This window comes from Paramormyrops kingsleyae, chromosome 1 (assembly GCF_048594095.1).
Source record: "Paramormyrops kingsleyae isolate MSU_618 chromosome 1, PKINGS_0.4, whole genome shotgun sequence".
In the NCBI taxonomy this organism is placed as follows: domain Eukaryota; kingdom Metazoa; phylum Chordata; class Actinopteri; order Osteoglossiformes; family Mormyridae; genus Paramormyrops; species Paramormyrops kingsleyae.
The window spans coordinates 71,997,050-72,010,969 of NC_132797.1; the positions used below are offsets into that span (position 1 = coordinate 71,997,050).

General features: G+C 44.8%; 1 protein-coding gene across 1 annotated transcript in view; it reads left to right on the top strand.

The window, feature by feature from the left end:
* Positions 1–13,920, top strand: part of col4a1 (collagen, type IV, alpha 1) — a 35,772-nt gene that overhangs the window by 488 nt on the left and 21,364 nt on the right. The window lies entirely within an intron of this gene.

A 13,920-nucleotide genomic window follows, 5' to 3' on the forward strand; every position in this document is an offset into this window, starting at 1 on the left:
GTAAACGTTCATTTATTTTACTAGAAGGAACGGATATTGTCCAGGTAACAGTGTCGGAAATAGGCAGAGGCTGGGAAGAGCATTTCTGTGATTTTTTAGTCGCAGCCAGGCGGTATGGTGTCGTAACCCGCGCTCGTCCACGAGTGTTTAAGTTGTAGCCCGCAACATGCTGAAAATTACGATTGTTTTAATGAGTTTTTAATGATTGACTGTGTATCTGTAAATGTTTGCGAAAAGTAGTTTTTACTGACATTAAGCTTCACGTGTTTTATGCGAACGTGGATGACGTCTTGCTGTTGGGAGCAGATTACATACAGGCAACGGTTCCAGGATGAATATACGTAATATGGCTATGTTTATGCAATGGCTAAAAAAAACTTCCACCACAAAACAATAAAAAATGCTGGATCTCTTTTCACGCATATAACCGATCGCTTGTTTAAAACCAGGCGGTTTTGTCAGTTGTGGCTTTGAACCTAATTGCTTTAAGGCAAATGAACACTGACTTCTCTCAGCAAGGTCTCTGTGCTTCTATGTTCTAATGCAGATATGCCCATAAGTCCCTTTAATGTGTACGATCATATGAGAAATAAGCAGTCAGTATTATAGAACATTAAAAATATATATCATAGAATTAAAAGCTGAACTTAACAGTAACCCACTGACTTAGGTATCTACAAAATCTGTCACTTGTGAAGATTTTGAGATTATGAGAATTTAAAAAGCTTTAGAAAATACCAGATGCACAGTTTAGTTTAGCAGGGTGGGGGCCCCTGGGCTAAAGGCATTGTTGGGCCCCTACATACACTGTAAAATGCTGGGGGGCCCTACGACTCGGGGCCCTGGGATACAGATTAGGTTAGCCCCTGTGTAAGTCTCGCCTTGACCAGATAGCATCTTAAAAAAATATATATATGATAATGCAATAAATGGTTTTCAAATAAATACATGCTGAAAGATCAGCAGCAGAGAGAAATGTTGTAACGTGTGTGTATATGATCAAAAAGTTTAAGTTAAAACCAAAACCAATATCAGAGAAGCAAGGGGTGTTTTATTGTTCTGTGGTTAGGGTGTCGTTTTGGCACGAGCAGTTGTGGTTTCAGTCCGTGGCAGAGTACTTATCTGGAAATGTATGATTCAATGTAATACAGTATCGTAAGTAACAGTAGGCCAGGCAACGTCTCTGATGACAGTAAAGAGGAATTTACTCAAGTGAACGACTATGATAAGAAATCGGTAAAATATGATTTTTCGTATCTTCATTTTCATATATCTGAACAGCCGTTTTTCAATAGAGGCGGATTATTTGAATGTACAGTATCTTGCACTGGGTTCATAGTAATACCAGTGTGAGGCGTGTGATGTCGTAGAGCAGGGGTGTCAAACTGCAGTCCTGGGGGGCCGGAGCCCTGTGTAGCTTAGCTCTTTCCCTGTTCTACCACAAATGATTCAGCTCATAAGCGACATGGTAATTGAATCAGGTGTGTTAAATGAGGGGAAACCCAAAAATGTGCAGGGCTCCGGCCCCCCCAGGACTGGAGTTTGACACCCGTGTCGTAGAGAGAAGATGCTGGAGCAAGTTTGGAGTCTGGATCAACTTGGGTCGGTGAGAGATCAGTATTTTGCTCAACAAAGAGAGTTTGTTTACGTGCAAACGGCAGAAGGAACGTATAAACAGTGTTTTGTCAGCCCTGGTCTTCTTTCAGAGTTCGCATGCGGGTTTGGCCGATTCAAAAATGATTGTGTTGAAACGTCTGCTCTCAGCCATGTTGAATTCTGTAAACACTGATACATTTTGGTACCACAAGGGGTGTTGACTCATTCCAGCCAAGTAATGGAGTCACCCATACTGGACCTTTTACTGGGCATTGTCACATCTCAGCTCCACACTTATTACTTTCAGCCTGTATCTAATGCCTCAACTCAACAGGAAGACTTAAGGCTGCAGAAGAAAAGGAGGCCAGATTAATTCAGTGCTTTTGAAGAATCACCGGCCTGTTAAAAAACACACAACCACATTATCACCTGTGCATTCCTGGTGTGGAATTATGGGAACTTTGTGAAGAATGTCATTTCCCCACCACGGCTGTCTTGAGTGTGACAGTCTACAGACATGACCACTGACCTTACAGTTCTGTTCCCCGAAACATTTCCCCATTTCTTCAGCATATATGGGAGCTTGCACCAGCCCTGGCCCCCACTGCCTTCCAACATGCCCCCTCACCTCATCTGGAGAAGGAGCGAGTGCTGAAACGCAGTTCAGTTTTTGCTTAGCCAGACAAGGGGATCAGGGTCCGATCAGGTCTCAACCCACCAGGAGGTGAAGGGCTTAAGGCCCTATGGTAGGATCAACCAGGAGCTAAAACGGAACTAAAAAGCAAACAGTGGTTCTATGAAATTCCTGCATCACTGCCTCAGAACCTGTGAGACGGTCAGCCAGACTCGCTTGTGGTTCTGCTTGTGACCCAGCCTTACAGGAACAGGGGCTATGTGCCTGGAGAGGGGGTGGGGCTCTCCTCTGAAGGACAAGCCTCACCACCAATCAGCTTCAGCCACACGCGGACAGTTTGTGCCTCACTGCGGCCTTTGCAGAGGAATCAACAAATCCCTGTTTACCTTACAGCATTCTTACACATTGATATTGTTTTTTCTTCTTTCTTAAGACTTGGCCTCATATTGTGGCCTCATATTAACGGCTAATCCAATCAAGGACTGTTTTGGTGGCTCAGTGGGTAACAGTGTTCCCTCTCACCTCCAGGCTGGGGGGGCTTGACTCTCGCCTCTGCCCTGTGTTTGTGCGTTCTCCGTGTCCTCCTCCTGCTCCGTCGACTTCCTCTCCCTCTGGACTGGGCCAGCACCCCCGCATATTACCCCGATAAACAGAAATACGGCCGTGGAAAAAAATTAAGTGACCACTTTTTAAACAGATCTGTATTAATCCTGGTTTGATCCTGGCTCTGCTGTCAGGAGGCCGCGCTGAGCAGCAGGTTGCTTCCAGGTTCAAAATTTCAAACAGTACACAAGAATAAGACGAAGCAGGAGAAACTGAAAACAACCAGAAACCTGCCAGGTAAAAGGCGGAAGTGACTTTCTAATGCAGAGATGACAGTTTCTCATGAATCAGAGTATATATATATATTCACAGACGCAGACCCATAAATTGAGAACTGAGTGAAACAAAAAATCGTGGTCTCTTAATTTTTTCCCCAGCCACAAAACACACGTATCGTATTAAAAGCATGCGGGACCTTGTCCTCAAGCAGGACCACGCTGTGGCACCTCAGATGTTGGTGGGAGTATCTCTGCCCTTGTCCATGTCATCTCACTCCTTCTTGTGCTGTTATCATGAAATGTCACATTTCAAGGGCCTTAAAGCCTTCTGTCTCTTTTAATATTTTCATTGCTTGGGACTGAAGCTCACCTCATTGGTCCATATGGGGTCCCCACGGTGCAGAGCTGGACTTTATCGCATGCAGGCCCACCGCTCATACATACCAATGATAAAATTTGCTGATTGGAGGGGGGAGGGGGATTTCTCCCACAATGAATTTTTGCCCAGTATGCCAGATGGCCAGCCCAGCCCTGCCATGGAGAATCACTGCAAGCATCAAACAGGTGGACAGTATGTTTTTGCAGCTGTAAAGTTGCTCTGTCATGTTGTAAATAAGCTTGTCCGCAGGGGGTTCGGCATTAAAGATGACTGGACAGGACCGGGTTATAAACCCAACACTCTGGGGGGGGATGGGAGAGGTACAATCTAGCACTGCAGACATTATACAGGGGTGTTGATTCAGATCTTACCTGGTTCTGCTTGAGAAGGGTACTTGTCCTAAATTGATTAAGTCAGTATTTTTAAAGTATGTTGTTAGCCCTCTAATATTGCCCATGTTCCTGCTCTTGGTATTTTGTGATTGCCCACATTATCATCCTGGTGATTTTCACAATGTTCTTAGAGATTGTCAGAATGCTTCATGAAGAGACACAGTCACTCACATGCCTTTGGGGCCCTGTATACAGAAAGTGCTGTTGTTATTTCTGTAACCACATTGTGCATTGCTGAATTCCAACATTGTGTGGGGGGAGTGTGTATGTATGTGTGTCTCTGTGAGGGGGGTGTCCTGCCTTAGATCCCAGGAGTACGACTGACAGTATGAAACGGCTTTCCAAATAGCTCTGATCTCTGGTCAGCTCGCCAGGACCGGAGTCTGACGAGAGGTTATTGATTGCCAATAAGGCAATTAAGGACCCACTTCCTGTATAGAAACAGACAAAATGAACAAAAGTTGACCCAAGGTTAATAATGTGCACAACTCTCCTGCTGTGGCTGTGTGAGAGAGCATGGTAGGGTCCACAGATCACTCCAGAAGCTACGAGACTTGAATTCCCAGAGTAAGACCATTTTGCTGAAACGGACTGGATAATCGTCCAGATGCCAGTAGCTGGGGGTGACCTGTTGCATTTAATGGTTTTTTAATTACTTGTGTTTTGTGGAGCATTTCAGTACGTGTTACTGCCCTGTTTATGTTCACACGCATGACTAACTTGCTCAGATCTTGGAATCAATCTGCAACTGGTCGGATGCATAAAACGCCACTGAGATGTGGTTTCCATGGCGTTGTCTCAGGGGTCACTTATGTGACACAAAGGTAGGTGTGTCTTTGCAACAGGAAGCTTAATGGCTGTCCGAAGCAGCTCTTCCTTTCCGTGTTTTCTCTGTGATATGTTTCACAGAGGCACCCCACACGTGTGGCAGTCTAAATGCCGGGGGAAAATGCTTCTCAACATTTGTGAAACCTTTGGACTTTAGTTTAGGCTTTAAAGTTTTTAGAAATTGAAAAAATATTGGTAACACTTTACTTAAAGCACTCGTATAATGCATTATAGATACCTTCATAATGCTTTATAATGGCTTATACTGATGATTATAATGCATTATGTAGGTATTTATAGTGCATTATAGATAAGAGCTTCATGCAGTATTTTTAATGCATAATAAACATGGCTACTGTATAATGTGTTATAGCTTTTTATAAATAGTTATAGCCATATTTATAATACTTTATGAATGCATTATAATGATTTATGAATGTATATATTATGCATTATGATGACTGCTTTATGTAAAATGTTACCAAAATATTTCTCACCTAAGGCATATCACTTTATGGATAATCACAAAATCATTCAAGTTTTGCTTAACATGCACATAACACTAATATTCTTAGTTTGTTTCTTTGGGGAACAATGGTCTTGTTTTCTGTACCGGAATATTGTGCTGGACATCAAATAAGAAGCTTCTGGAACTTAAAGATTAACCAATAGCACTTCCCCATGTTCGTGTAACACTGGCAGCCTCATACTGTTAATGAAACAGCCTTGGCTTATTAGTGGAATAGTTCCATGGAAGTCTAACTTAAATTTGCCAATCTTCCCTCAGCAACGATCTCTGTCTCTGCAGTCAGGAGACCCACAGGTAACACGCTCAGAGTGCTGTGCATATGGATGCGTGTATCTCTGCGTTATCTGATGTTGGGATGAATCTCCACCCTGCACTCAGATATAGTCTGGGATGAAAGTGTGATGAAAGGCAGAATAAACACAAGGAGAGTTGGGCAGGTGTGGACAAACTGCAAAATACCAGATATCTGCTGCAGGTACAGAGAGAGGGAACTCATTGCCAGCGGAACGTGAGTGTGTTATGGGTGCTGGGCGGTACCGTTCTGTTTTGTCTACTTTGCTAGCACTGACTGTTGAAGTTACAGGGGCGTGGTCACATCCCTCAGGTAACAAACTTCTTCCAGTGTTGGCAAGCTGCAGAACATTCCGGAAGCTGAGTTGGCCCAGCCCTTCTTGTCTTTGTGACCATAAAAGTGAAGGAAACACTCTCGCTGCCAGTAAGCGTGAGACGGAGGGAAAGCGAGGGGACATGGCCTTTCAAAATCTGCCCAAACCAGGGGACTGCATGCTGGCGAGAGTTGGCACCCTGCAGAGATAACGGCTCTGGGCATTCTGGTTTGTTCTCAATACCCTATTTGTGCAAAGAAAAGGGGCAGACACCCATCCCCTCATTCCTAGTAATTCTAGTAATTTCTTTCATTCAAGCAACAAATGTGAAGTGCCTCAACAGAGCCAAACACTTGTTTTTGTTCCTTGTTTTGTGCTACACCATGCTTATCAGTTGTCTTTAACTCTAACTGTTGAATGTTTTATTTTTCATTTTCATGACCATTTGAGCATTTTCATTGCCTGATATGCCTTTTCTTTTAGCAATTTTCTAGTAATTTCCGGCTGTAAGCAACTTATACTCTTAAAACCCAAATAGACAAATCTGTTTATGTGTGGAGGGCTTTCTGTTTTACGTATCATTTGAACAGTGGCTGCTCTGTATCTTTCCACCAAATCAAAGTATTTCATATTAAATTTCCCGTTCCATTAGCTGTGCTGTTGCCCCTTCATAGTTCTGTCGGTCACACATACCTTTGATTTAAGCCTCATTAAGGCTTTTTTTTCAGCTGGGCTTTAGAGAGAAATTTATTTCTTAGTGGGATCTCCAGGGGGACTGCCAAGCAATTGTTCTTATATCGCTCTGCACCGGGCCACGGTTATTGGGACAGCTGCAGCCATGATTATGAGAGATTTTCATGATGCTGGTGAGATCCGGCAGCTTCCTGTGAGACTCCCTTGTGGGAGCAAAATCCCAGAAAGATTCTCCAGAGCCAAATCCAGAATTTGGGCTGCCAGAATGCTGAACACGTCGACATTGTCAGTCTTTACATTTACATACATTAGCTCATTTTGCTCAGAGTGAATTTTTGCTTTCACTCTGTGCAAAAAAGGAGTCCTGACAAACTGGTACAGTATAGGCGCAGAACAGAGAATTTTGTTTTGTTGATGAAAAATGGATATTTGTATTAGAAGACAACACCCCACCAATTTTGCCAACAGAGAAACTGCTAAGATAGGAGGTGAGATATTAGGAAATGTAGATCATTAAACATTCTAGAAATCATAGATGCACTGCGCAGGTTTGGCTTTAAATTATTGCAGACTTGTGTCCTTCATGCATTTTTAAGCTGTGGTCTTCTGAAAGTGTTGTGACTGCATCCTTCAAAAAGTCTCGGACCTGTGTCTTTCAGACACTATTGGACCTGTGTGTTTTATACACTGGTAGGTTTGTGTTCATTATACTCAGTTGGACACATGTCCTTCAGAAACTGCTGGAGGGTGTTACATGGTGGTGTCTAGGTTGTATACGTCTAGTCTGCTCATGTAGCACCAGTCACGCTGGGCTGACCCCTGAGGACTGTGCTAGGAAACCCCGGTGACTGACTGTTCATTGGCTTTTCATTATTGCTGCCTGGGGATCTCCCTTGCCGAGAAACCAGGAAATCAACAGAAGCCAGCAGAATCTCTATATCTCTTTTAGATTTAAATCTTTCTAAGCTGTACTGATCTGGATTGTTTCTTCTTGTGCTTAGGGATGCTATGACATCATGCACTGGTGTAGACGGTATTCAGATTATTTTGTGAAGCACTCTTCAGCAAAGGAGTCATTAGATGTTTCTGGTCGTCAGTCTAGTCCTTTGAAGCTTTGTTATCTAAATGGGTATTTCCAAATGATTTTGCAGTTGAGTTTGAGTGTGTTTGTTTCTCTAAATTGAATGAAATTCATGTCTGTGTTTTTTTCCTTCTTCAAGGGAAGACCAAAGTGTCTTGGTTACGCTCAACTTCGAATGGCTTTTATGGCATATTAAACAGAAGGTGTCTGGGCTTGATGTTGTATGGAATAAACATGCAGTAAACACATGAAACACATGAAGAGCATTTTGTGACATAAGGGTTGCTGGAGTCATTAGCTTCACTGAACCAGCTGTGATTGAAGTCAGCTCTGTACATTGTGGGACGTGTGAGGAACCACCTTCAGAACAGGAATGAGGAATCATGTTAATATCCTCTAAGAATTCAGTGTCGCCCTCAAACCCACATAGTAGCACTCTTAATACACGAGGGGTTGTGTTTTGTCTGTAGATACAGGATATTTTCCCAGTTGACGGTCCTTTAGGGAATAGAAACATGAGCAACTCAGAGCAATGCAGGGATTCTGGAGAAGTGGGTTGATTTACCGGGGGTGGCCGGGGGGGGGTGCAGTAATTAGCACTGTTGCCCCCCCGCCCAGTCCACAAAGGTGAATTGCAGCTGCCAGATTATCTGCCGGTGAATCTGCTTGTGAGTGGCGTGTGAGTAAGTGTGCCCTGCGATGGGTTGGGGCCCCATCCTGGGTTATCATTGTACCCGCCTTGTACCCATAGCTTCCAGGATAGGCTCTAGACCCCCTGCAGCCCTGCATAGGACAAGCAGGTATAGAAATATATAGATGGATGGATGGATGGATGGATGGGTGGGTTGATTGACTTGCCTGCTCAGTCCATCAATGTGGAAGAATAAGGCTGTTAATCAAATGAGATTTATATTCGTGCTGCATCTGGGCTCATGTAAGCAGGAGGCCATTAACATAGTTTGTGTTGGAGATTGCTGCTGATATGACTGTGGGACAGCCGTTCACTGCAGGGGCACAGCAGTCTGTGTGGAGCCCAGGATCTGCTCCCCCACCCACTCATTACATGGGTACCCACCTCAGGCACTCATTATCAGCCAATAATATAATGGTCATATGACCCTTTATCATCCCACAGCTGTTAATGAAGGACTGACAACAACCAGTGGAAACAAGAAACAAAATAATGGGGGTGCTTCCTTCAGGATGGTAAAAGGTCGCAGGGAGAGGAAAGGCACGCCTCATTTAAGATCCCCGGTGCTCTTCCTGCCGTAGATAACATCGGGAGTTGAGGCTGTCCCAGACCCAAGGGGCCCATGTTTTGGTTTGGCCTAAACAATGATAAAAAACAATGTTTTGATGGGCAGGGCTACATCATGCATGGCGACAATCTGCCTGTGCATGAAAATTTACCTTGGAGAGGAGATAGTACAACAATTTTTCTGTGTTGATCTAGAGAAGCACAACATCACTTTTTAATGTTAAATCTCCTAGAGTAGGGGTCTTCAACTCTGGTCCTGGAGAGCTACGATCCAGTAGGTTTTCTATTCTACCTGGGTTCTGATGAGCCACACCTGTTCCTGGTATTTACCTGAGGTGACAGGTGTGGCTCATCAGAAGCCAGCGGCACTCAAGACCATAAATGATGACCTGAAGCTTCACTTGAACCAGAGGAAATATAGCATTTATGGGAAAGTATGAAGCACTGGGCAGAAAATGGAACACAGACAATATACAGCAGTGATTCTAGGATCTGAGTGGGCCAGACTGACAGTCTGATGCTGGCTATCCTTTCTGATACAATAAAATCTGCCATGAGGAGGGTACAGAACATATACGGAAACGCAGGACAAAAAATAGGGTCTAGAACCAGCTGTGACGGACAGATACACACATCTAACTCCAGTCCAGGGATGAATTCAAAGACCCGAATGTGAGCTGAGTGTGTTCTCCTCCAAGCACACTTAAGAAGTGTTCCCTCCAAGCATGCAGATGGCTGAAGGTTCCGGAGAGACCATATCAACAGTTTAAAGCACAGATGTGTATATGATAGGAATCAATGAAACATGCCTGCAAACTTTCTGCTCTGGGCATATTTCACATATAGTGCACAAGAAGCCATGTTGGCCACATGCAACTGTTCATGCCAAGGACCCTTTGGTGTCGTTTATGTATGATATTGTTGTACTTACATGAACACAAGAGCCGAGGAGTATGTTTTTCCTCCTGCTGGTGAGAAATGTTTTTGCAGCTGTTAAAAAGGTGGTACGGAACCATCATTTAGCTGTCATTCTCCTGTCGCTCTCCGCTCCAGTAAAACACCCAGCTGCTTAAACAGTATGAAGTAACTGACATTTAAAACAACAAAATCACAGATGTTGGCTTCGGAAAATGGAGTGGATATGGTGGAGAGATGCAGTGTACATTACGAGAAGGGACAGTGTCTTTGGTGTGGGGGGCAATGTCAGAAAAGCAGTGTAGGCAGGTTCTTTCAATGGTGAGTGGGGGGGCTCTGTGTGGTGCGGGGCCGTGGGGGATGTCTCTGTTGGAGAGGTTGGTGGTGGGAATCTTTGTCAGGAGGGCTTGCTTGGGGGTTGGTGATGGAAGCATCTTTCCCCCGAAGGTTCCCGGTGTGGGTGCCCATGGTGGGGAGCAGCAGGTGCCCCCGCGGCAGCCTGCGATTGGCTGTTGTGCTCACAGGGTGTTTATCCTCTGTCACTTCAGTTCCTTTCTTGGAAGGTGCATGTGTACTGCTTTCTGGGTTATGTTAGCCCCTAATAAGGAGTGCCAAAGTCTCTCCATGGGTGGGGGGGGGGGGGGGGGCATACAGACAAAAACATCTAGGACCAGACTCCTTACGGGTGTGTTATGGTCTGATCTCCAGCAAACAGAATCTCAGAGGGCAAGATGACGCTGACTTCCCAAAGGAGGTTGCATAGTGGGACAAAGAGGCAGCAAGTCGCCATATAAGGCAGGATAAGGTTCTCTACTGACTCGCACTGGATATTCACACAAACACACACCTGGATATCCACCCAACCTTATATTTCAGGGTATATTTCAGCCACACTGCTCACCGAGGAGGCCATGTCAATATCACGGATACACCCTAAAGTGTACGTCTACTGCAAGGCAAAGTATAGGGTCACCATACGTCCGGGTTTCCCCCGAAGCAAATTTTCGTTTTGCTGGTTGGTTCTGGAAAACTCATTAATATTCATGAGAGAAATACTACCTGATTGGTCGGTCTCAGTGATATCCCGAGCCCTTGACTAGTCCCCTTTTTCATCTCACCAAATATGGTAACCCTAGCAAAGTCAGCACTAAAGGAGATTTGCCTGTAGTCTCAGGACTAGATTTGGGTGAGAACATCTCAAAAGCACATAAACATACAGCAGTCTGACAATCTGATGCTGGCTATGCTTTCTGATATTTGGTTTGCCTGTGATAGCTGGTAGCACTTTATGTTTAATTACATTAATTAATTAATGGCATTCCGTTACCTCACAATCCTGTACAGGTGGAAGATGGATGGACTGATAGATTATCTAGAGTACAGGAACTCTAGTAACTATAAACTATAATAAAGGCCAGACAATGAGTCTGTCAGGGTCTTTTCAATCAGGACTCTGGAATTCTAACATCAATAGCAGAAAAACTAACTAAGCAGTTTTGTCTTTTTACGATCTTTCTCATCTCCTGTTTTGGCTCACGGAAGGGCACAAGAAGCTGAAAGAGGAAATGTAAAGTACATTTCAAAGTCACCTGCGGTCCTTTGAAGATGCTGGAGATTAGCGTGGTGTGAGATATCAATCAGCCAGTCCTGAGCGATAAAGTACACACACATGAAAGGTGATTCAGCTTTTTGACTCGAGTTTGTGGCCCATCTACACATTGGTTCAGGTGCATCTCTTGTCAGACTGTTTGGGTGGATGACGGGGGCCTGTAGTTCTCCTTTCCGCTTTGCGTCTGTCCGACCTGATCTCAGGCCGATAAAAATGTTGACGGGTTTAGCATGTGATGTTTGATTTTGGTTTTTGTGGATGTATAATTTTTCAACAGTCTTACTCTATACCTCAATCTACAATCAGCTTTTTTTCCCCTGGGTGTGGCAGGGTGGCTTTTTGTATCATTCTTCTGGCAGTGTCTAGTGTAAAGCACCCTTTACAGTTTGATAGAGAATGCATGGTAAGCAACACTAGTACTGACTGATTAATGGCGCACGTTGATGACATCAGACATGAACTCCCCCACCTCCAGAACATATACATAAAACAATGTAGGTCCAAGGCCATGAAGATTGTTAGGGATCTCAGCCACCCCAACAATTACCTTCTCTCAGTGTTAAGGTTGTGCTGGAACATTGCTGGTGGGATTTGCTGCCATTTAGGTTGGGTATCGATGCTGGGTGATCCGGTCCCCGTCTGTGAGCTTGTGTGGCCGTCACCTCGCAGCTGAACTTCATCCCAGATGTTCCCACGTCACAATCACTTCACTTGCAGTTGACCAAGGCAGCTCTAGCAGGACAGAAACGGGGAGAACCGACTTGCTGGAAAGGTATCCAGTGGTGTCCAGTGGTGGTGCTGGGTTGACTGGCCTCTTCTGTATGACCCCCCCCCCCCATTCTGCTGCCGGTGTTTGAAACTGCAGATTGCATGGCTGTGTGCAAAATTACACACCTGTATCTCAGCAATGGATGTGGCTTATGAGTAATTTCCTGTAATTAATATGGGTATCCGAATACATTTGTCCATATAGTGTACATAAATACTTATTTATTCCCGGATTCTGCACATACTGCCAATTTTGCAAGCTATGGATAGTTATATTTTAATGTTCCATGTTTGTTGATACATTATGTCTTGTTTCTAAAACGTATGTCCTCTTTTCACATTCCGAGGCTGGGCAATTGTGCATTTCGCTGCACCTTGTACTGAGTATAATTGTGTATTTCACAAATAAAACTTAAAGGGCAAGAAGAGAAGATCTTTTAGAACACAGACCAGATATATCTCTGACTATGGGTATAGTTTTTGGCCCCTTTGTGACAGGGGCTCTGTCTGTGCATAGATGAGATGTTCATCCACATGCTGATGACGTTGTTGGAGATCAGGTTCTTAAAGCTTCCTACTAGTTACTGCTCCCTGACGCAGACCCGGCTGAACATAATTCCATCTGTCAGGGGCATGGTTATTTTGCAGGAACACTACATGGGCACGGCTGAGGGCAGAAACTCTCCCAGTCCCCAAAGAGTCTAACAGGAAATGACCTTGCAGTACTGGATTCCGGACGGTGTACTGGTAAAGTACCAGTTGCTAGGAAACAGACACACTCTTTTGCACATTTACAAATTCCAAGATTGACGAGAATTTTCTTAACGGGGAAAACCCCCCCCCCCCCCACCCCCAACTCTGATTATACGACACAGATAAGTCATTAACCAAATGGCCTATGCTGAATGCTACTGACTGAATAACTCCCCCTCGAGCTCCTGTGAGCTGGATCGCTGTGCTTAGCCAGCAACACGCCTTCCTTGCTTTTCCGTTCTTTGACTTAATAATCTGCTACTCGGCTGAACCGAGTTGTTTTCAGTCACACTTCTGTCATTAAGACTGTTATGCCCAGGATTACAGCAGTGTGGTGATTCAGCAGCGCGGCGTCTCCAAGATTGATAAAAAAAGGATCTCAAACGAAACATGCGAGAAAAACGTGAAAAGAAGAGAGTGACGATTAGGCAGAGGGGAAGAGGGGAGCTGCCTGGAGCAACATTCTGTTTTGATAATTACAAGCATTCCCTCATAACAATCCTTGTGGTGGGTTGGTGCACAGAAAAACATTCACCTGAGGATGGACTGGATTTAAAGGTTGGGACTGGTAGAGGGAGAAGCTGGACCAGAGTCCTCACATACTGATCCAATTACCTCAACATGGGAGCCAAGGGCACACGATGGGGGTGGGGGGGGGGGTGTGCTTGTTGAGCCTGCCTCCCTGACCAGAATCATCCATGCTGCCACAGATGCGTGCAGACTTTGGCTGGAGACTCCACACGTGACTTATGAACAGCTGGCTGCGAGAGGCACGGGCGGGCGGGCGGGTGGGCGTGGGTGGGGTATGGGAGCTGTCATAGTCCGGTTCCCGGGCTGCGCGCAGATGTTTTCTGGTTAACTCTGAAGATCACGTAGGTGCACATAAAACATGATTTATTCCTTTCATGCTAGTTGTCCACATTCATCAAAAGATAAGTAGCGACCTATTAACCCCATATATTCGCATGGAAGATGTGAACTTGCGTGCGAGGAGGGGACAGATCATATTTATTCTCCATTCCTGTAGGGCCATCTGGTCAGTGTGCTGTCGCCGTAACC